This window comes from Ostrinia nubilalis, chromosome 10, assembly GCF_963855985.1.
Source record: "Ostrinia nubilalis chromosome 10, ilOstNubi1.1, whole genome shotgun sequence".
Taxonomy (NCBI): Eukaryota; Metazoa; Arthropoda; class Insecta; order Lepidoptera; family Crambidae; genus Ostrinia; species Ostrinia nubilalis.
In genome coordinates, this window is record NC_087097.1 from 5,602,485 (window position 1) to 5,626,718 (window position 24,234).

Consider the following 24,234-nt stretch of genomic DNA (forward strand, 5'->3'; position numbering starts at 1 on the left):
TGTTGAGCGGCTATTCTAGTTCAATAAAGTCCTAGTATCACTGCGACCGTTATCGATCTATTGTGATCGCCGCTGTTTTCCTTACAGTTCGCCTCCGAGTCCTGCATCCATTAGGAAGTGCAGTATCTTTTGGGGGGCGATATGTTTTACATCTTGTGGGCTTAGGATGTGTTTGCCCAGGTGTAAGCTCCGCTTGCGCATCAGAGGTCCGCAGTCCGTGAGCATGTGTAGTGGCGTTTCATCTGCCTCTTGGCACATCCTGCACGTTCTTGTTTCGGACAGTCCCATAGTGGACAAGTGCTTGTTTAAGCTGCAGTGTCCAGTGAGGGCTCGAACTAAGATGCGCATTTTGGTCCTACTCAGTCCTATGATCTGCTTAGAGCTTTTTCGATCATAGGCTTTTATGAGAGCTTTGGAATGAGTTAATCCTGGCGTGTCTGACCATGCCATAAAGGATTTGTTTAAATAGATGTTCTCCAGGGTCATTCGAGCGAGACTTTTGGGAACACCACAAAAGGGTTCTGGACCATATTGTGTTCCCTCCGCTCCCGCTCTGGCTAGTTCGTCGGCATTTTCATTGCCCTCGATTCCTGCATGACCTGGAACCCATCTCAGCGTTACTCTGTTTCGTTCTCCTAGAGTATTTAGTCGACTCTGTAACGTTGCCGTTTGCTGTTTTTTCACAAATTAATATTTCTTCTCAATATTCTGATTTTGGATACCACTGGCGACATCTATTGGCGTGATTTAGAATTAATTTGCAATAGATGGCGCTTTTTGCTCAGTTAATTGAAATATACTTTGATGAAACATTTCCTAGTGTTTTTATATTGATTATTCTATTTTTCAAGTAGAATATTTTCAGTGTTCTGGAAATTGTTTTCATCATGGTTTTATTAGTACAGTATTTACTTTTTCAAACGGCGAAACGAAACGTATCGCGATGTCTATGACAGAGCGGCTGTCAGTGGAGCTGTCAAATGACTTAGGAATTTGTCGATCGTGCGCAACCGCAATTTGATTATTTTCGGGAATGTAATTCCTTTTATTTCAAATCGGGTGGTGCAAAATGCATCCACGATAATTTCTTGATGAATAAATAAAAATAACACACATGAGGTAAGTTCCCGTCGGAGAATTTATTTATTTTTCGTGATTGATATTTTTCGTATTCCAGTACGTGGTTATTTCATGTGATCGTTTCTTTCAGAGATTCCCTAAATCCTATTCGGATGAGGGTATTGGGTTGCTGAGGGCTGCGAGCGAAGCTCAAATTAGTGAACAGCCTTCGTAAGTATTTCTTTGCCATTGCGGTTTTTTTCATAACCTAATGCCACGTTCCACATGTGATGCTGACACACGTATTTTTCGTTTCAGATGCGGGATTTCATAGATTTCATATTTTACATGTTGATATTTCATATATTTTAATTTCTCTTCATTTCGTATCAAATATTTGTCCTTTCTAAACTGCTGATCTCTTCGCATTTCCTCCTTGTCATCAAACCTCTGTCTCTGCAAGAGTTTGAACGCTTACCTGTCGAAGAGATGCAAGAGCTTCATCTGGCACTGCGCGCTTGAGGCCGTGGAGGACGCTGCTTGGAGCCTAAAAGTGTGCGAGACCCGTTGGACCCCGGAAGAAGAGAGGAACGTTCAGGGTAACGGCTTATAACCGCATGGCTTCCAAGGTACCCACTTTTCCATCCTTCAAGTAGGAGTCTTTCCGACCTGACATCGTGCAGTTATCTTAACTATTAGACTCTTTAATATTTAGGCTGAGTTTTAAGAAATTTGTAGTGGCAATAATATTCACCAAACCGAACCTAATTAACGACCCTGAATCCCTTGAGATTGGCACTATTACAGTAGTTATTATAATATCGTAATTGTTAACTATATACGAGCATACGTGATAAAAATAAACCGTGTCAATTGAGAGGGAGCTGTTTTATTTACATTTTCTAATTTCACACAAGGAACGGTAACTTATATAAATTTCTGCAAGCCGGACAACCTCTTTTTCACGTGCAGACAATTCACCATCTTCTCAGTCTGCACCGGTGGCGGTTCAATTCCAGTCACCAAGCCGCCAGGAAAAAATCCTTTCTTGCAGTGGCGCCCCTCTTTGGTGTTTATTATTGCCACCCTTTTTGTAAAAGGTTTATGGGTGGATGGTTAATAAAAGAAGCGACATTGTTTGCTGACTATCCTCTCATACACTTTTATTTAGTTATTTTATTATTGTAATTAGGGAATTTCTCATGTTGTGTGTTGTGTTTGTCCTGTATTTTATTTTTGTGGCCCACATTTTGTTAACAACATAAACTTATAACCTATTTATAACAGAGCGTACTTACTCTTATTTATGAGGAACTACATAATGTTTGGTTATTTTGTTGAGTTGAAACTTGTTTTATAGTTGGGACAAGTAAGTAACATTTTTATTGTTAGGTTATCAATTTAGTATACCTACACTGCTTTTGTGTTTCTTTATGTAAACATATAACCCGTTACTTACTTTAATTTTAATTAATTTTTCAAGGACAAACACTTTTGTTGAAATTTAAAATTAGTTTATGTAATAGGATAACAAAGTACCTATTTACCTGTTATTTTGTACTAAGGTAACAATTTCCTTTGTGTCACTGCGGACATATAACATTAATTTGAAGTTACCTAGTACATTGTTTTTTTTGGTAATTATTTACATACTTGTTTATTACTTGTATTTTTTTTAAACAATAACATTATTGTTGTTATTGTGTGTTTTAGAACATAAGTGAGAGGTTTTATCCAATCTTGTAAGGTGCCATTCTCAACAAATTTGACAATTTAAATTCATTTTCATTCAAAAATTTTTAAATAATATTTTTGCCACTTAGTTTATTTTACACATAGCTTTTTACAATGGATACCAAAACGGTTTACTACCATTCATTATTACGCGACGAACTTATTTATGAGATAACTGTTCGATCTGAGTCTCCGGAAGATACAGTTCCCAAAATGAAAAAACAACTTAAGTCATTGTGTTCTGAGTTTAGTCCTGAGGAAATTATTGATGAAGAACTTAAACCTAGTGTGGAATTGCCCAATATTTCTGGCAAGTTAAAGGAATTACAATCACATTTAGATAATTTCAAGAAGACTAAGGAGCGGTATCAGCTGACTCGTTCGAAGGCTTTGTATTGCCACTTGCTTCACCGACTGGATAGGCTAGCAGCGTGTAAGGAATCTGTTGACGCAGCTATTCATGCTAGTTTAAAACAGAAGTTGAACATGTGCCTTTCAGTTTTAGAAGGCTTCGTCACAAACAAGTCAGATGGGGAATCTAGTTCCAATTTACACTCAGACGATTGTAGGGAAACTGTTGTTGTGGACCAGTCATCGAAGGTAAATGTTTTAAATTGGAACATAAAGTTTTCAGTTGATTCCAGTGTGCATTCCTTTTTGGAATTAGTTAACGAACGCGCGACAGCTTTTGGTGTTTCTGATAGTGTTTTATTTAAGTCGGCGTTTTGTTTTTTCCATGATCAAACACTTTTATGGTATAGAGGTGTCAAAGATCAAGTCTCGTCGTGGAAGGAACTAAGTGAATTATTGGTTGAGGAGTTTGCACCTGCAGATTATGACTATAGGTTAATAGGAGAAATTCGTTCTCGTACACAAGGTCAGGATGAACCTACCCACATTTATTTTGCTATCATGAATGGAATGTTTTCGCGTTTGAAACGGCCATTTTCTGAACAAGATAAGATTGAGATCTTGTTACATAATATTAGGCCTATCTATGCTGAATTGTTAGCTTTACACGACTTCGACACTGTTGCTGACCTCAAAGATAAATGTCGTAAAATTGAAGTAAGACGTCAGCAAACTAGTACCTTCAATGAACCACCTAAACAGCCGTGTATGAATCCGGAGTACACCTACAAGGGTAAATCACCAAAGCCTGTTACTGCTGTCACACAACCACCCTTTTCTGACAGTAAACCTACTTCTAACAAAAAACTCTTGTGTTTGAAGTGTAAGGCAAATACACATAGTACAAAATACTGTACGGATAAACGGTTGCTATGTTTTAAGTGTGGTGAAGTAGGGTACACTACTAAAAATTGTGCTAAGTGTAAAAGTGCTACCAATTCAAAAAACTAGCAGGTAACCGAAGTAATGTTATTTCAGAAGATGTCGAACCTTCTGAAAATAAACAATGGTTGGACATTGTTGATTCTTATTTCAAAAACAACAACGTTACTTCGGTTTTGTTTAAACCTAATATAAATGATGTTCGGCCATATTTGAACGTGAACATTTTAGACATGACTGTTTGCGGACTATTGGATTCTGGAGCTGCAATTTCAATTATTGGTAACGGAGCACACCAACGTTTCATTGATCTGGGTTACTCTTTGGATGAGTCGTGTGCATCAACGGTTACTGTTGCTGATGGGTCTTTCTGTAGCACTATAGGAACCATCACATTACCTATTACATTTAAGGACGTCACAAAGGTAATTACATTTTATGTCATTCCTTCAATTGTCTCTGATGTCATTTTAGGAGTAGACTTTTGGAAAAATTTTAAATTAATGCCAGAGATTTTTCAAAATATTTGTTACGTAGAGGCACCTAAAAATTTTCTTAAAACTTCATCGAACATTGACAAGCCTATCAATTTTATTCAGTCTTTTGAAAACTTAAACTTGGAACAACGTGAATTGGCAGACAGGATGATCAAACAGTTTCATAGTGTTTCTTTTGAAAGCAAGGGCTTAGGTAGGACGGATCTTATTGAGCACACAATAAACACAGGCGAAGCTTCACCGATTAAGTGTAGGCCATATCCCATGTCACCTGAGAAGTCTAAGGAGTTACATAAGGAGGTAGATAAGATGCTGGAGCTAGATGTTATTACACCTAGTGAAAGTCCGTGGAATAATCCCGTACTTATGGTTCCTAAATCTGACGGTTCATGGCGATTTTGTTTAGACTGCCGTAAACTTAATGCAGTCACTAAAGGTGACGCTTACGCTATCCCGTACATACCTCAAATTTTAGACAGCCTTAGAAATGCTAAGTACATCAGTTCTGTGGATTTTAAATCTAGTTTCTGGCAAATTAAATTAGACGAACAGTCACAAGAGAAAACTAGTTTCACTGTTCCAGGGAGAGGCTTGTTCAAATTTAAGGTAATGCCATTTGGTCTTTGCGGAGCACCTGCTCGTCAGCAAAGATTGATGGACATGTTGTTCGGAACGCCTTTTTGTAGTGACATAACTAAAGGAATGATCTTTTGTTACGTTGATGACGTCATAATAGTTGCAGAGGACTTCAATACGCACTTATTATTACTACAGCGACTGCACCAACGTATCCAAAGTGCAAATTTGACGATTAACTTCGAAAAAAGTAAATTTTTTAGACAGTCGCTGAAATATTTAGGGTACATCGTTGATGAGTATGGTTTGAGGACAGACCCAGACAAAGTGCGTGCAATTCTTGATTTCCCGGTACCAAAAACTTCGAAAGAGGTTAAAATGTTTATTGGCACTTGTTCTTGGTACCGTCGGTTCATCCGGAATTTTGCATCCATTGCTGCGCCTTTGAATGCCCTCACCAGTACTAAGACTAAATTTTTGTGGAACCCAGCTGCACAAGAGGCTTTTGAATCTTTAAAAAATTGTTTGGTCTCTGCTCCAGTTTTAGCATGCCCAGATTTTGAGAAGCCCTTTTCTGTTCATTGCGATGCGTCAAGTTACGGCATAGGTGGTATGCTAACCCAGACAGTAGACGGGAATGACCATCCTATTGCATATATTAGTAGATCACTTAATAAGAATGAACGTAACTACAGTGCAACCGAAAGGGAAGCACTAGCGGTAGTTTTTGCGGTAGAGAAATTTGAACCGTACCTAGGCACCAGACCATTTAAGGTTATTACGGATCATGCTTCCCTTAAATGGTTCATGAACTTAGAGAACCCGACAGGTCGTTTAGCTCGTTGGGGATGTCGTCTGTCCCAATACAATTTTACTATCGAGCATCGTAGGGGGAAGGATAATGTTGTCCCAGACGCTCTCTCGCGTTTATTGAATGTAGATGCTATAGATACCTCAGTTTCAGTGGACGTTGATGACGAGTGGTATAATAAAGTGATACATGGTTGCACGGCTTATCCAAAGAACTACCCCAACTATCGCATTGAAAATGGGAAACTGTACAGGCTTAGTAAAGGTAAATATACCCTGACACAGGAGTTTGACTGGAAAGAAGTTGTGTCCAAGTCCAAGAGGAAAGCAGTCATCGCCGAAAACCACGAACCTCCGACTTCAGCACACTTTGGTGTATTCAAAACACACCGAAGATTGAGCCTGAGGTATTATTGGCCGGGGATGTACCGCGACGTCATGGACTTCGTAAAAAATTGCACAACTTGTTCCGCGTACAAACACAAGACTACCTTGACACCTGGACTCATGGGTCAGCCTAAGCAATGTTTCAGACCGTTTCAAGCTTTGTCGATAGACTTAGTCGGACCTTTGCCTAGATCCCGATCAGGTTACATTCATCTGTTAGTGGTCACTTGCTGTTTTTCAAAATATACAATGCTATTTCCCTTGAGACGCGCGACTAGCGCAGCTGTGGCAAAGGCGATCGAGAACTATGTTCTCCTGGCTCATGGAATTCCTGAAACCGTAATTACCGACAATGGGGTTCAATTTACGGGATCGGAGTTTCGTAGCCTGTTGGAGAAATATAACGTCCCTCGTGTACATTACGGTCCTAGATACACGCCACAGATAAACTTGGTCGAAAGGTATAACAAAACAGTAATGACTGCCGTATCTTCGTACGTGAAAGAAGATCATAGAACCTGGGATCTCAATTTGTTTAAGATTCAGTTCGCACTTAACAGTGCTGTGAACGAATCTACCGGATTTACACCGTTCTTTTTGGTTCATGGCAGAGAACCTATAATAAATGGCTCCTTTTATAAGCAAACGGACGACTGCGAGTATGAAGTTGCTATGCCAAGAGAAGACTATGCAGGGGAGTTTGGCGTCTTGAAGGAAGTGTTCGAGAAGGTACGTTCGCATTTGCTGAAGGCCCACGCTACGAACACCAAGTACTACAACCTCAGAAGACGTAACGTCAAACTTTCAGAGGGTCAGGAGGTGTGGCGCAAAACGTACATTCAGAGTGACGCTGAGAAGTTCAAGGCTACCAAGCTTGCCCCAAAGTACGAGAAGTGCATTGTCAAGAAGGTACTATCTCCGCTTGTTTATGAATTAATTGCTCACAATGGCAAGCCTCTCGGTACTTGGCATATCAAGGACATCAAGGTTTAATCCTTGTCTTTTGTTTTCACCCTCAGTTCGCCGAATAGTTTTTTTTGCCAGGGTTCTCAGCCGTAGGACTTGTTTCACAAGTGTTGTTTGGTATTCTACCAACAATGACGCCAAGGCTACTTTTCCCTTTTAGGGAAACCTTTAGGTTAGTTTTGTGATCGCCCCATTTAGGGTATGCGATTTAATTTTCTTTTTTCGAGTGGACAAGTATCTGCTGTATACTTGCCTCGTGTTTTTTTTCTCTGTGACTTTATAGTCCAGATTTTTGTTTCCAGGGATGACATCATGTGTTTTGAGCACTATTCCCTGTGGTTGTGTTTTGTTGCGATGACGTCCAATTATATTGTTATCAGCGACGTTTTGTTCTGCGGTTTTATAACCCAGGCATTTTTATTTTATTTTAGCAAATAATGTTAGTTATGGCCGAAATAGCCTAACAACGTTTTGGAAAAAGAACGAGTAGAATTGCATGTCAAGTTCTACTTTACTGGGGAAATCGAGTACCACTGGTTCACAGTTAGGACTTTATGGGGAATTTTGGATGCTCGGACAGGAGAGATTTTTTTGGCTGGTAGAACATCAGTCCTGGTAGATGGATTATTTTGGTTTGGTATTGCTTTTGTGAAAGTTTAGTTATAGTTAGTAAGTTAGTTTTTTTTTCTCAATTGGACTTTTTGGGGGTCTTTCTGGTGTAAAGATTCATTTTTTTTTTTCTCTTTTTCAGTTTGTAGTTCGCTGAGGGCAGCTCAGATTCTTTCTCCGTGCGAATGTCTAGGGGGGAGGGTATTGTAACGTTGCCGTTTGCTGTTTTTTCACAAATTAATATTTCTTCTCAATATTCTGATTTTGGATACCACTGGCGACATCTATTGGCGTGATTTAGAATTAATTTGCAATAGATGGCGCTTTTTGCTCAGTTAATTGAAATATACTTTGATGAAACATTTCCTAGTGTTTTTATATTGATTATTCTATTTTTCAAGTAGAATATTTTCAGTGTTCTGGAAATTGTTTTCATCATGGTTTTATTAGTACAGTATTTACTTTTTCAAACGGCGAAACGAAACGTATCGCGATGTCTATGACAGAGCGGCTGTCAGTGGAGCTGTCAAATGACTTAGGAATTTGTCGATCGTGCGCAACCGCAATTTGATTATTTTCGGGAATGTAATTCCTTTTATTTCAAATCGGGTGGTGCAAAATGCATCCACGATAATTTCTTGATGAATAAATAAAAATAACACACATGAGGTAAGTTCCCGTCGGAGAATTTATTTATTTTTCGTGATTGATATTTTTCGTATTCCAGTACGTGGTTATTTCATGTGATCGTTTCTTTCAGAGATTCCCTAAATCCTATTCGGATGAGGGTATTGGGTTGCTGAGGGCTGCGAGCGAAGCTCAAATTAGTGAACAGCCTTCGTAAGTATTTCTTTGCCATTGCGGTTTTTTTCATAACCTAATGCCACGTTCCACATGTGATGCTGACACACGTATTTTTCGTTTCAGATGCGGGATTTCATAGATTTCATATTTTACATGTTGATATTTCATATATTTTAATTTCTCTTCATTTCGTATCAAATATTTGTCCTTTCTAAACTGCTGATCTCTTCGCATTTCCTCCTTGTCATCAAACCTCTGTCTCTGCAAGAGTTTGAACGCTTACCTGTCGAAGAGATGCAAGAGCTTCATCTGGCACTGCGCGCTTGAGGCCGTGGAGGACGCTGCTTGGAGCCTAAAAGTGTGCGAGACCCGTTGGACCCCGGAAGAAGAGAGGAACGTTCAGGGTAACGGCTTATAACCGCATGGCTTCCAAGGTACCCACTTTTCCATCCTTCAAGTAGGAGTCTTTCCGACCTGACATCGTGCAGTTATCTTAACTATTAGAGTCTTTAATATTTAGGCTGAGTTTTAAGAAATTTGTAGTGGCAATAATATTCACCAAACCGAACCTAATTAACGACCCTGAATCCCTTGAGATTGGCACTATTACAGTAGTTATTATAATATCGTAATTGTTAACTATATACGAGCATACGTGATAAAAATAAACCGTGTCAATTGAGAGGGAGCTGTTTTATTTACATTTTCTAATTTCACACAAGGAACGGTAACTTATATAAATTTCTGCAAGCCGGACAACCTCTTTTTCACGTGCAGACAATTCACCATCTTCTCAGTCTGCACCGGTGGCGGTTCAATTCCAGTCACCAAGCCGCCAGGAAAAAATCCTTTCTTGCAACTCATGCAGTTTTCTACCAACTTTGAGGTGATTAAGTTGGAGTTTAAGGCCAGCAGCGCGGCCTGACTGTCTGAGTTAATGTAAATTATGTGGTTGGCATAATTTTTTCGCAGGTTAGCTTCCGCACATTCAATAATGGCGTAGACTTCTGCCTGAAAGATAGAGGCAAATTTGCCCAGGCTTTGAGATAGCCTAAGCTTCGGCTGCTCTCCATACACGCCAAAGCCTACGTTAGGGCCCATTTTTGACCCATCAGTAAACCATATAAGGCTGCCCTTCTCACAGGTGACTTGCTTGTTCAGCCAGTCCTCCCTGTGTGGTATTTCCACTTTGTAGTTCTTTTGGAAGCTACAACTTGGAACCATGATGTCAGAAGTCATGCAAAGAGTAGGTGTGCTCTTTATAGCCTCCAGTAATGTTCTCATTCTCTGGGATATGCAATGGAAGCCCCCCTGAGCGTCTATCCTGTAGGCACTTGCCTCCGCCTCCTTAGCAATGTGCATACTTAGGGGCGTTAGGCACAGTAGTGCGTTCAGGGCCGCCCCAGGTGCGGTTGACATTGCCCCAGTTGCCATGAGACAGGCAAGCCTTTGCAGACTACCTAGTTTAACTGTTACTGTCTTTTGGCTGGTTTTGTGATACCACACTACAGAGGCGTACGATATAGTCGGCCTCACGATAGTGGTATACAGCCATAAGACAGATCGGGGATTCAAGCCCCAATTGTTGCCCATCATGCGGCTACAGGAGCCTAAGGCAATTTTTGCCTTTTGTATGATGTTATTAAGGTGAGTATTCCATGTTAGTTTCTGGTCGATAGTGACGCCCAGATATTTGACTTCCGTGGAAAACTCGATCTCTTTTCCATTTAGAGAGGGTTTGACTAGTTTGTTCAACTGTCTACGCCTGGTAAATGGAATAATGACAGTTTTATCAGCGTTAACTGATAAACTGTTTTTTTTGCACCACCCACCTATGGTGTTTAGCGCTCTTTGCATTATGGAAGATATTGTACTGTGGCAGAAGCCCCTTACTATGACAACAAGGTCGTCAGCGTACCCTTGAGTGTCAATGTTGAGGTCGGCCATTTTATACAGTAGTGTATCAACCGCCAGAGTCCAGAGAAGGGGCGAAAGCACGCCCCTTGCGGGCATCCTCTGGTGGTTGTAACTTCCATAGTGGTTTGAAGCAGAGATACCTTAGCTCTCCTGTTGGAGAGCATCGACTCCACCCATCTCGTGGTCGTCAGGTCAAGGCTTTTTGCAACCAGACCTTCGACCAGCAGTGTAGTAGGAGTGTTGTCAAAAGCTCCCTCTATGTCTAGAAAACATAACATAATATAACATAATATTTAATGTTATCGTTAGAAGCAGAACTCTCAGACACAATTATATCATCAACGGAAGTGGGACAAGTCCGTTAATTGTTCTCTTCTCATTCCGTTATTGTGACAATAACATAACACTTTCTGATGCGTTGGGTAACCGGTTCACGTGGGGTTTCAACTGTAATATGAGTAATCATTACCATTGTAATTGTCTTGAGAACAAGATCACGGGAAGTATGATAGCAATTCGTGCCAGATTTAATCCAGTCGCTATCCGAATTTGGGTAATTGCCTTCTAATTTTACTTTTGGTTTCGTTATTTTGTCCGATTTGAAATGACGTAACGTACTAATTAGTTGTGGAAGTACTTTATCACCTAGATAATAATCTTGTTAGTTTAAATTACCCAATTTGAACGTTTAATTTCAAGTCAATATGTAATTTGTTGAAATTAATTTCAATTCGTGTGAGTTTGTGAAATGTTTACAGTTTTAAATGGATTTAATAAGCGTGAAGAAAGTATAATAAGTTGAAATGAGCCAGTTTGTTTGTGTTATTACATGAATGTCGTGGTAGTCATTGAATACAGAGTCAGTTCGACGAAATTTTTTACATTAAAGGATTTTCCACACTGGATGCGTTGGTCAAAGTGAACGCAGACCGCATCATGTATGAACATCATTGCCGGTCTCTACATTTTTTTTATCGATGCGATCGGACAGAGCAGGCACGAACAAAGACAAATTTCTTTGTCACGACCGCTGACAATTGTTTAGACCGGACCGCTGACGGATTGCTCTGGCCGACAATTTTGTAAGCACTTTGACCTGACCGCAGAACGCAGAACAAAATCATAATGCAGAGTCAAAGCGACGAAATTTTCCACATTTAATGTATTCCACAAGACAAACCTTACCCCGATCTCTGCGTATTACCTCGACTCATCTCCCGCGCAAATACGAGCATTAAATTAACATCAGGAATACAGTTTCGTGTTTCTGTCACGCGTCAGAACGTTCTGGATTCTGTGTAAATTATTCCCCGGTTGAACGATAGCTGAAGAGTAATTAGGAACTAAGTTTGCCTAAAGCGGAGTGCTTGCTGATAGAATATTAATTAAAGAATATTGGTCTTAGTTTGTATGATATTATGATTTAAATTCATTTTGGTCTATTTTGAAATTTAAAAATTTGTGCTCAGTAGATTTAATAGTGAAATGTATTTCGAAAAGCGTTAGAATTTCGTACGTCGAGTCTTAATTTAATTAAGTATACTACAAATATCGTAAAACTGAAGTTGACTTGTGTGTGGTATTAATCAGTACATTCAAATTTCCTTCTCCCTTCAATGAACAATTACCTTTCTGTTGTATTGTAATCACAGTTTTATTGTACACTTGCCCTTAAAATACCTGCCATCTGATTTTAGTTCACACCTACATTAAATTAGCAAAACAAGTCACATAAGGGTAAAAGGTAAACCTAGTTACACAAAGTAGGGTTCTATAGGCCCTAACTATGCTAAATAATGTTGTATATGACATTACCCCGCCCCAGTTAGCATAGGACTGCTAGAGTCCCTAAGGGGTAGGCTATAGATCAGTGGTTCTCAACCTTTTCTGGACCAGGGACCACTATGATTTCTTTATTGTTCGCAGGGACCATTAAAAATCCGTAAATAAAAAAATGAATCTAAAATAAGTAAGTATTATGTCAATGTGATTTTTGAGCTTGCATTCTTCTGTACTTCTGTAATCCTAGTAGACGACCTAATAATCGACGACCTTTTAAAGTTAGCAAGACTGAAGGCCTGGATGCAGGCTACCAACCGGGCGATATGGAAATCATCGGAGGAGCCATATGTTCAGCAGTGGACGTCTTGTGGCTGAAATTATAATGATGATGATGATGAATCCTAGTAGGACTAATATTACTTATAACTTAAACCCTCTGATGACACTCGGAAGTCTAAGTATCGCTCGCAAAATTTGAAATGAATCGCGCACAATTTTTGACTCTTGCGGACCACCAGTGATGGTCCGTAGAGCGTGGACTACTGGTTGGGAACTCCTTTTTTTTTCTTTTTTTTTTTCGGTAGTAAAAATGCATTGAGTTGCATACCTGCCACTGTAGCCAGGGGGCGGGTTATGTGGGGCTCTCCCCTGCAGAAGGGATGGGCCTACCCACTAAAAATCCACTATCTCCGTCTCGCTGAGCATAGGTGGGAGCCTGTGTAGCGAGGCCTTTCCCGACATGTTCTGGTTGGGAACCCCTGCCCTAAGGGGTAGGCTACAGACAATTATTCGCCCTGTCTACCTCACTGCCTACAAAGAATTGCTGACTGGCAGATTCAGGGACGTTTGCGGCTCACTGATTCAGAATGAAACTAAACCTAACAAAAGTTTTGTAGATATCAGGTATATTGTGTTCAGAATAATAGGTTAGATACTACTAGTAGTAATATACATAGCTTTATTTGTCTGTAAATCTCCACAATTGCTAGTACCTAACTAGTGTTGTGACATCATTTTGAATGTAAGATATTTCTTGGTTTTTGTTTTTTAACTAATTGATTATTATTGCAATAAAACAATAGTAGTATCGTTAACTAATCGTTAAACATCACATCAAATTGTCTAGCTTTTGAGACAAGCTGCACCAATTATTATATCCTGCAATTTGTGCCAATTAAAAAGAGCAAAAAACAATTGATTAGCACCGACTTTTCATTGACTGAAACTTAATTAAATTATCTATGTCCCCTACGTCATAATATTGTCTTTATTTTTCTCATCGAAATTGTATTTATCACTTAATATCCATATATTTCTAAGTTCGATGTACTCAGACTGTACGCAATGAGCCAGCAGTTTAGTGATTTAATCAATGAATTCAATTTAATGTTTGACATCATTAAAATGGAAATGTCTCATTAACCATTTGGCATTTTGTTATCAACACCAGTTTAAAAGGATGCGATTACAAAATGTTGGTGATGTGACACCAACCGGTACTAATATCGATAAACTTGGCTTTTATTGAATTAATAAGTAACTAATTACTAAATGTTATTTTGGGTAATCGAAGTTTTGGACCTTTAAAATAAAATGTATAATTTCATTTTCTTCATTAATATTTACTATCACACCTAAGCCCAAACTTAGTAGCTTCTAAATAACAGATAAACACACAATAAATTAATAACACCAGTTACTTTAAGTTTTATTTTATTTGTTTCGAAGTAACTAAATAAAAAGTTTTTGTATTTTCACCACTTTTCGCATTCTAGGGCTCTTTCCTACGGAGACATTCGGTTTTATGCAGGACCTGTTTTTACAGGATCCAGTTTCGTAGTAGGTCACGTATTTTAATATTAACATTTACACGAAAATTCGGTTTGCAGTGTCCCGAACAAACCGATCTGTTCGCATTTGGAATTCGAATTTCAATCACACGTCATGACTTGTGTGTTCACTCGACAGTCCAGTTTTGCGGGATTCAGTAAACTGGATGGCCGTGGGAAAGGGCCCTTACACACCTTGTTAAAGGTTATAAAGTTTATTGAACAGATATAAATAAAGCGCAAGCTATTTTCAAGTGAAAGCAGCGGAATATTCACAGGGATCCACAATCTGCGCGATCGTAGGATGACCTTTACATTCACTCGGCATGACGCTCATGCCGATAGATCCACGATTTTGACGCGGACTTGTGTACTGTGTACTGCACTGGGCACTGACGCACGCAAGTGTTAGACAACTCAGTCTAACACTTGCACTTGCACCACCTAATTTTAACCGAAACTTTAACGTTTACGGGTATTTTTTGTATGGATGTACTGCACTGGGCACTGAAGCACGCAAGTGTTAGGGCACTATGTATTTTGACACGGACTTGTGTACTGTAACTGGGCACTGACACACGCAAATGTTAGGACGCGGACTTGTGTACTGTGTACTGTACTGGGCATTGACGCCCGAAAATGCTAGGGCACTAAAAATTTTTACATCTCTATTTTTATTTTATTTTTATAAGGAAATTATTTTTATTTATAAACCTTTGTCAATGTTTTATCTACGCGATGAGAGAATATTAAATAAAAAGTAGACAAGAGGATACAGACAGAATAGTAAAAGTAAAACTTAGTAAAACATAATAATAAAGTTGCACTTATAACCTGAAAGTACCTAAGTGCAGTTTCTCTTTTAAAGTGAATATTTAATGTCTTGATAGCTCATTTATTTTGCTAATTGTAAAAAATATGCATAATTATAATTATGACTTTTAAATGCGTAGCTTACTGTCTGCAAAAAAAATGAAATGAACTCTATTAATAGGCGTTGCACTAATATTTAATACTTATTCGTAAAAATAATGCTGGAATTTTAATATCTCGATATTAAAATGTTTTGTTACTTTTTGCCAAAATGTTATTTTATTATAATGAAAAGAGACAAGAAACTGCTTTAATTTTAAACCGACTTCAAAAAAGGAGGAGGTTCTCAATTCGACCCGTATGTTTTTTTTTTTCTATGTTTGTTACGCGATAACTCCGCCAATTATGAACCGATTTAAACAAATATTTTTTCGGCGTATAGGTAATACCTCAAGGGTGGTCCCATTTAAATTTAATAATAGAAAAAACAACCCCCAAGGGTGGAAAATTGGGGATGAACTTTTTTATACGCAATATCTACGCTGATTATAAATCAATTTGAACGATTATTTTTTTGTTGAATAGGTATTATCAAAAGGGTGGTTTCATGCGAATTTGAAGAAAATATTTCACCCCCAAGGGTGGAAAATTGGGGATGAACTTTTTATACGCAATATTTTTAATTTTTAGTTTTTTTTTTGTGTTCACGCATTTTAAGTCGGTTTTATTTTTAAAAAAAGTTAATTATTATCTTTAAATTCAGTATACCTACCTACAAGAATTCTACAAGTTGTCACACCATAATGTAACAAAATCGAAAAGAGTTGGCCATTTGACCATCATTCATTTAAAAGATGAAAATAACGGCAAGGTTAAATATACAAAGTAATTTCGCCCAAAAGATAATGTAAATCTAAGCCACCGATTTTTAGTCGTCCGATAGTTTAGTCGGGCAGTTAATCAGTACGGGCTTAGGCAGTGCGCACATTAGACCGGCCGAATCTTCATACAAATTAAAATCGCGCCCAACTATCGGCCAACTAAAAATCGGTGGTCTGCGGTTAGGCTTAATATTTTATGGCAAATAAGGTTAAAATATTAAGTTTAAATAACTAACATTAATTCATCCAAAATATGTCAATCTAACACTTTTGACAATGCAAGTACTTTCCATGACATTAAGCCGAGGACACGAGGAGGCACCAGCGAAAGCACTTTCACAACTGACCTTTGACTGAAGAGGGGTCCACAGGTCGAAGCAACCAAACACAAAACCAACCTTAACTTCATAGAACTAAACATCAAAATGCAAAAGCAGCTTCACTTGACCGATTGCAGAAAACAAGTTATCACATAATATTTTAGCATTGCTCACAAGTTTTGCATGCATGTTAGTACTTTCTCTCGTAATTAGCGGTCACACACGGAAATGCATGGTTGTCCCATGACGGTTAAGCAAAACGGTTCCCGCTTCCTATTTTCGCGTTAAGTAGGCAGAATGAGGTGTTGTAGGAGTCAATTCTAGGGGATGAAGGTTTAATGGTATGACTTTAGTTAAGGTTCCTGTTATTGTTTTGAGTTTTTTTTATACAGAACAAGTCAGGTATTCAACCGAAATCACGCCTTATGTTAAGTGAAATGCAGTCTTTGATAGTAAAACATTCGTTCGTTTTACCCAAATGACGTCCACTGCTGGACAAAGGCCTCCCCCATAACGACTGGTCCATAGTAGAACATCCTGTCTTGTAAAATCCACTCTCACTTTGGAAGACGCTCTGTCAGTATCAATTTAAAGCTACAATGAGAGCCATCATCACCATAATTATTATCATCTGCTATTTTTAGCATTAACAACACTTTGCTCATGAATCTTGAGTTTTAATTTTACTTATTTTGTTGTGCTTACAAAAACATTTGTTATTTATTACCTACGTTGTTTTTATGTTTTCGTGCACCTTTCGACTGAGGCGGTCGATTTGTTCTAGTTTATCTATTTTCATGATGAAGAGCTTTTTATAATTTTCATTTGTTTTTGTTTATGTTTATTTCGAACCCGCTTAATATGGAATTTTTAAATTGTCTGAAATATTTTTAATTTAATTATAATGTTTTATCTCTGTTCCAGGTATGTACGGCGATATCTTAGAGTGAGGTTCCACTTTCATCGAGTCAAGTATACGGTGTCACAGTAGTCAGAGGTTAGTCGATACCTTTCTACACTTTCGATTTCTACATCAACATCGTATTAAAGTAAAAAGGCGTGTATTCGCATGCGAATTTGTATGGGAATGTACAGTTGCAATTTCGCATACGGAGTTAATTCTGATGCTTCAAAAATAAAGCTAATTGAGCCTAATTTAATTTATTTATTGTCTATTTTAATTGATTCTGTTTAAGGTAATCCTCATAAAAAACATTTAATTTTCAATTTTACTTGCCAAAAAAGGCATTATTGTAAGGTTATTATTTGATAATAATCACGTCGTAAGTTACGATAAATTACTAAAGCTGATGATTGTTTAAGAGGAAAATATAACGTGTTCATCTTTAAATAACTTAAGGTAAAAAATGAGCGTCACGAATTATAAAGCTTAAAAGGTTAATTTATCACCATCGTTTCACATCACGTCCGAAAATACACATTTTCGTTTTTAGTTTGCTTTTATTTTTTGCTACAATTTTGCTTGAGAACAACAGAATACGCTAAACGAAACTGAAAGTAAGGTGTCATTGCTATTATCCTTCATTCTAGCTTAGCTTTTAGATATAGCGTTCATTCACAAGCAAGTAGCGTAGAGCTGGGCGTAGGCGGGTGAAGTCACCTTATGATAATGAATAGACGGCAGTACATTATGGATTTTTAACTCTAAAAGTTAAGGTTCAAAATGAACTGAGCAAAGTTTTCATGGGTAAAGGTTGATGTGCAGGTCTCTACTTCGGTAAGGTAGGCAAGTGTGTTCTAAAGTTTTAAATTTTGTACTGGAATCTTTCAATGTTATCTTTATCAAATACCTAACTAATAAAATCCGTTATTTAAAATAAGCATTTGCTGTATCATTTAAATTAATTAATGTTTTATTAGTTTGTGATCTTTTGAGTAGGTAGGTTACTCGTTACTACCAGTTACTACTGAGCACGCGCAAGTTCAAGCGCCAATATGAAAATAAAGTTCTGTCATTTGTTTCCATACTTTCGGCACGTTTTCTTAGCTTGTCATAGACGTTTTTTCGTCAATTACTTTTTATTATGAAAGTATATGAATTGGCCCAATCTACATAGTTTTATACCTCACTTTGATCTCCGCTTCTACGTTAACGTAGACTTAGTAGCCTTTTAACTTACTCTGTCAAGCGACAACTCCACTTATCTTTATTTTCAACTAGACTGGATATTTAAAATTTTCTCTCAAATTGAACCAACGTCCTCAGAGACTTGTATAATTATTTTTGACTCTCACACTTGACGGCGTGGGTCCATTAGCGGCGATCCCCTAGGAGAACACCGTATAAATTAATCATCAACTTTGTTTTATTACGTTTTTTGTACAGAAAATATTTTATTTTCAAGTCTCTACGGTACAATCACCGATATATTATAATTTATTCATTATTCGATCGTGCTATTCAGGGAATATCAAATAATGGATAATAATGTTACTTTGTTTTCGTTCCCGTCCATTCAATGTCAATGAAATTTTGATTCGATTAGCGTTCGGTGACTTTACTACTTCGGTTTTTTACTAAAAATAAAAGTTTTTAACGTTTATTTTGATGGAACATTCGAAAAACATTTTAGAGTTTATTCTGAAAACAGTATCGACTCAATCTTGCACGTAGAGCTGAATTTTGTTTGACAACCCAATATTCAGTTAAAACTACGAATAACCGCACGTCAAGATTAACTAAAACAGTGTGTTCTTCAGTCAGTTGAAATAGGTTGTTTATTTTTGCTTTAAAAATATTTGTGCTGTCTAATATTGTTGTCATCACTTTCCGCTGCCCTGTCCCTATGTATGCTTAGATCTTTAAAACTACGCAACGGATTATGATGCTGTTTTTTAGAAAGGTTTTGTGTATGTATACTTAGCACCCGTGCGAAGCCGGGACGGATCGCTAGTCTGTAATATTGCCAAATTAAATAGTGTTTAATGTCACGTAATAATTAAACTATCAACCACTGCAACAAAAATTTAAACAAAACATCCAGGCCACATTGTGGTATGTTCAACCGTATATGTTGCGGTTTACGTTTCATAACATTCTGATTTCGGGATTTTAGCTAAAATTGGCTTTTTGCCCGCCAACATTTGTACATACATTTGTAATGAAAACAACATTTGCAAATGAAAATAATACGTGCAGTTACTCTAGGTTTATGTTAGCGTGGTAAAATGTTTCGGCCATATTTTGTTTCTATTCAGAGCTGAAATAGAAACTATTTGATTTGAGCTAGATTATTTTCAGTAACTAGTAATATTCGTATTGTTCTTAGTTTAATGAAGACGGGCTATTATAAACAAGGAGATTATTTATAATACAAAATGTCTGGAATTATATTTTGACTGTCTGAATCAGATGTTTTATGATATAAATACTATTGTAAAGTAAACAGGCTGTCAAATTAAATAGTGACTGAGTGTCTGTCGGCACTAGCCCATAAGCTTTTTCCAAAACAGTTGTGGAGTAAGAGCTATATAAAAGCGCTAATAAAGCCTAATCGCAAAATTATTAAATCATGTTGATTGTTGATATACCTAAAACTTCATTTAAGACGATATTACTATGGCATAATACTGGTTGAATTCGGTCAAGTTCTTTAAGGTCCACAGTCGCTATTAAAGTTAATGCTTTGGAAAGCCAATTTCATTGATCGAAACATGCCTTTTTGTAAAGGTTTCCTTGAAGTTAAATTTGGGAGCAATTATGGTCGTTTATACGGATTATTATGTTATTTTACTGTGTTTGTATAGGATAGACATTATTAACTTTTGTACTCGTACGTAGCTTGTTTCAAATGAGGTAATACTCATTTATTTTTATCTACTATAGTTACATACATACCAACAGAAAATAGGTACCTATAACAGGAGATTTAATAACAGTATCCCATGTATGTAGTTCCAATAAAGATGATTGTATATACAAGAAATAAATCTACAATGTGCTATCTATGTAGGCAGGTAGTTGTGGAAATTTTTAGACAGGTTTTATCCAGGTAGAAAAGGAAAGGAAAAAACATGACCCTCATTATAAGCTTCTGGAGCAATCTAGTTAAAATTAGAAAGAAAGAAAGAAAAGAAGAAAGAAAAATAGTTTATTTGGTTCAAACAAACGTTTACTACCGACTCTATATTTTTACCCTAAAAGTAAATAGATATTATTATATATTTAAGACAATAAAACACTCAACTTAGATGAAAAAAGACCCTTCTGAAACCCTGTATCTAGCACAATTTATTACTGAAACGATGAGTCGAGTGGGCAAGCAAGATTTATGCGTCGCTCAAATCCTGAAAAATCAGCTGGAAGCAAAAAAACTGACCGAAAAACCCAGACTCGATGATCGATTGCCTCAATATAGTGTGTTTTCATCTAAGTCAGATTACGATGTGAAGCTTTATGTACTGACGATGGCACACCATGTTAAATACTAGGGTTTCTTATACAGGATGACTTTGCAATCAGTATCCAAATTGTTTTAATAAGCTCTAATAGAACAATTTAACAATGCAACTTTATCTTAATTATATTAATCGTGGTAGTTTTAGCAAAAAATATAGTTACCTACCCCATGCCCATATCTTAAGTTTTAAAGGATATCTTATTTTCGCGAACCATTATGTCTAATCTAAAGCTTTGCAGTTAACTTTATGTACGTATTTTTCTATGAACCAAGTAAATTATCCACGTGTGCCGATTTTGAAAAAAAAAAATTTTTTTTTATGTAAATTGATTAAGCTACTGATTCTGAGTCGCTCCTAAAAATAAAAATTTGGAGACTGATTGCAGTCACCCTGTTTTTAGTTATTATTTTGTAACTTAGTTGATGTGCTGTTGACTAAGCTTCTTTATATCGTATGATTACACAATACACATGCGTCGAGCTCTAGTATGATTAATACGAAGGCAAAACCTGCTTAGGAAGGATCAAAAGGGAGTTATTTTTAACTACAGTTGTCTTCTTAAGGATAGTATATTTTTAGCTTTATCGAAATAGGATGTTTGGGCTAAATTTAAAGTAAATGAATTTGTATTTCATGCTTTCTCATAAATTGGTGAATAAGGCAAATTAATGTCGCTAGGCTCTGCCAGGTTATTTTTAGGCTAAGCACAGGGAAAACTAAAAAATACTCGTAAAACTCATTTATTTATGGAAGTAGGCTTTTAAAAAGCACTTTTACACGTCCCAGTATTAACCCTACCACTGCTTCAGGACAATAAATGAGGAGGATTTGATGAGTGCTACTGACAACGCCACTCTTGGGGCGGAGTTTTGGGCTGACACTGTGTAGGTTTGTTGTCGACACGAAAAGAAGAAGAAGGACAATAAATGGGCCAGTGCTGAGAAGAAGTAGCGCAATAAACTCAGTCATTATTAGATTAGTAGAATAATAATTAGAAATAGAAAAACTTATACTTAGATTCGTACCTACAGCCGTACTATACTATACTACAGCCGCTTAGGTTCATAAATATCATCTTCGCTGTTCAACGTTTCCTGGTTCAATAACCTAAACACAGCTAGGGCTCGTAACCTGACTCTCATCAACGTGGTATCATTATACCTAATACCTGTTCCAGTATACCGAACCATTGTCTCAAATACCGCACTGAACAACAGGCTTTAAATTTTTGTGGCAAAATAACACTTATTGCCACGTCATAAGACGCCGGTTGTAGACTGTACGTAGGTACACGTCATGTCAATCCTTGTCAGTATCAGTGTACACGTTAATGAACGCTGAAAGCCATAGCCTATTGTCTTTGATTAGTCTGCGACATGGCTACAGATACGATAACCATAGTTAATATACGAGTAAGATAGAAGTACAAGCTATGATCAGTCATCACACCAGAATCTTTGACAAACCACACTTTATTATAAATATGTAAATACGACGATGGTGCTAACAAAATATACAAAACAGGCCGTTTTTCTTACAAATTAAAAGAGAAAGATTTCAGCAACAAATTATGGTGTATATCCGTCAAGCGTTTTCATGCTTAATGTAAAGCACGCCCCTGCAAGTAGAAAATAAAGTTTCATCATCATCATCATCTCAGCCATAGGACGTCCACTGCTGAACATAGGCCTCCTCAATGCTTTCCATGTTGCCCGGTTGGTAGCGGCTTGCGTCCAGCGCCTTCCTGCTACCTTTACGATATTGTCGTCAGTCGTCGAATAAAGTTTAGATGGTGAGTATTCCTAGTTAAGGTTAATGTATTTATATTGTACCTTAACGATAAAAGTCACGAGTCTCGCAAGGCAATATTTTATCTCAACCTGAAACAAATAAACCTAGTCTGTATAAAAATAGAAGCCATTAGTCCTGCGATTTAACATTGAGAGACATCCCATTAAGCTTTATTCTTATCTAGTTTCATAAAACAACGTTAATTCTTGTTACCTCTATTTATAGAACACTAGCTTTCCGCCCGCGGCTTCGCCCGCGTGGAATTTTGTCTGTCACAGAAAAACTTTATCACGCGCGTCCCTGTTTCAAAAACCGGGATAAAAACTATCCTATGTTCTTTCCCGGGACTCAAACTATCTCTATGCCAAATTTCATCAAAATCGGTTGCGAGGTTTAAGCGGGAAAGCGTAACAGACAGACAGACAGACAGACAGACAGAGTTACTTTCGCATTTATAATATTAGTTGGGATTAATAAATGCAAACAGTTCGTTTATTATTTTTTAAAGAATTTACGACACGTCTAATTAAAAGTCTTGAACTAACCAATTACCTTCAACATTCATCGTGATTACATGTTTAGTTTTTGCTCAACAAATTGCTGTTCCCTTTAAAAATAAAAGCTGGTTTTCATAAAATCCTAGTGAAGATACTAACGGATATGAAGGGGCCTGTGTTGCAATTGCTCAACTGCACTTAGTAAGGTGGAGTTGCCATGCGGCAGAAATTGTACAGCTAAGAGGACACTCATTACGGGTTTTTCTACCTCTAGAAAGCCAAAGTACGGGTTTTTCAACCTTTTTAGGGCAGGTCTTCCCAAACTTTTTTTACTATGCCATATTTTTATTTTTTCACAAAAACGGAGTAAGATGTAGTATGGGCAGCCCTCCCAATAGTTGGACCGACGATCTAGTGAAGGTCACGGGAGGTGCATTGGTGCGGGCGGCGCAGGATCTGTCTTTGTGGAAATCCTTGGGGGAGGCTTTTGTCCAGCAGTGGACGTCATTTATTTTGGCTGAAACGAACAAATAGCTTCTGAAGTTTGGGAATGCCACTGTCATATCTTTCTCTACATTTGTTTTCGATCGTCTCTCGACTTCCTTGGGAGATGCCGCGACGCCCCGGGGCGCGTAGTACGCACAGTTTGGGAAGCCTTGCTTTAGGGGATATGTTTCCATACTCATATGGATTATCCTAATCCTTGAAGCTGTGGTTAACATAATTTTAAAAACAGCGTTTACAGTTTCTACGACGTGTTTTATGCTGATGGGTCCCGGGCGGGATTATATGGATTTTAAACGCTCTCATTATTATGGTAATTTTTGGGAGCTTTGTGTTAAGGTTTGCTACAATATATTGTGTTGGTTTAGACTTATTAAGACTTAGCAGTGCTTTATTATTAGGTATAGGTACGTAGTTCATTTGTACTTAGTGTGATTTATTTAATTAAGTTGTAATGCTGCTACACTTTTTTGATTGTTTGATATATTATGGTTTTGAACCTTACGATACTAAGTATGTTGTTGTTTGCGTCAATCTTAGTTTTTTTGAGAGTAGGATAAGATAGGATTTTTTTTAGAAGATACTTTCCTTATTTTGTTAGTCATAATGTCGCCTTTTAAATGTTCCTACGCTTATTTCAATAGTTTAAATAAAAGCATAATTTCAACTCGCTCGCCATAAAATACAATGTTATTTTACAATTTTCTACAAATGCACGAATCGTAACAGTAAAGTTTTCTATT

The 24,234-nt window shown here is 37.4% G+C and overlaps 1 protein-coding gene across 7 annotated transcripts in view; it reads left to right on the plus strand.

Moving 5' to 3' along the window:
* Positions 1-24,234, plus strand: part of LOC135075734 (putative polypeptide N-acetylgalactosaminyltransferase 9) — a 246,261-nt gene that overhangs the window by 94,251 nt on the left and 127,776 nt on the right. Inside the window, exon 2 of one of the 7 annotated variants that reach the window (XM_063970195.1) lies at positions 17,223-17,274. The exons of the other annotated variants lie outside the window; for them this stretch is intronic. The gene's annotated coding sequence lies outside the window, so the exon portion shown is untranslated. The remainder of the gene's footprint in view (positions 1-17,222; positions 17,275-24,234) is intronic. 7 annotated transcript variants of the gene reach the window in all.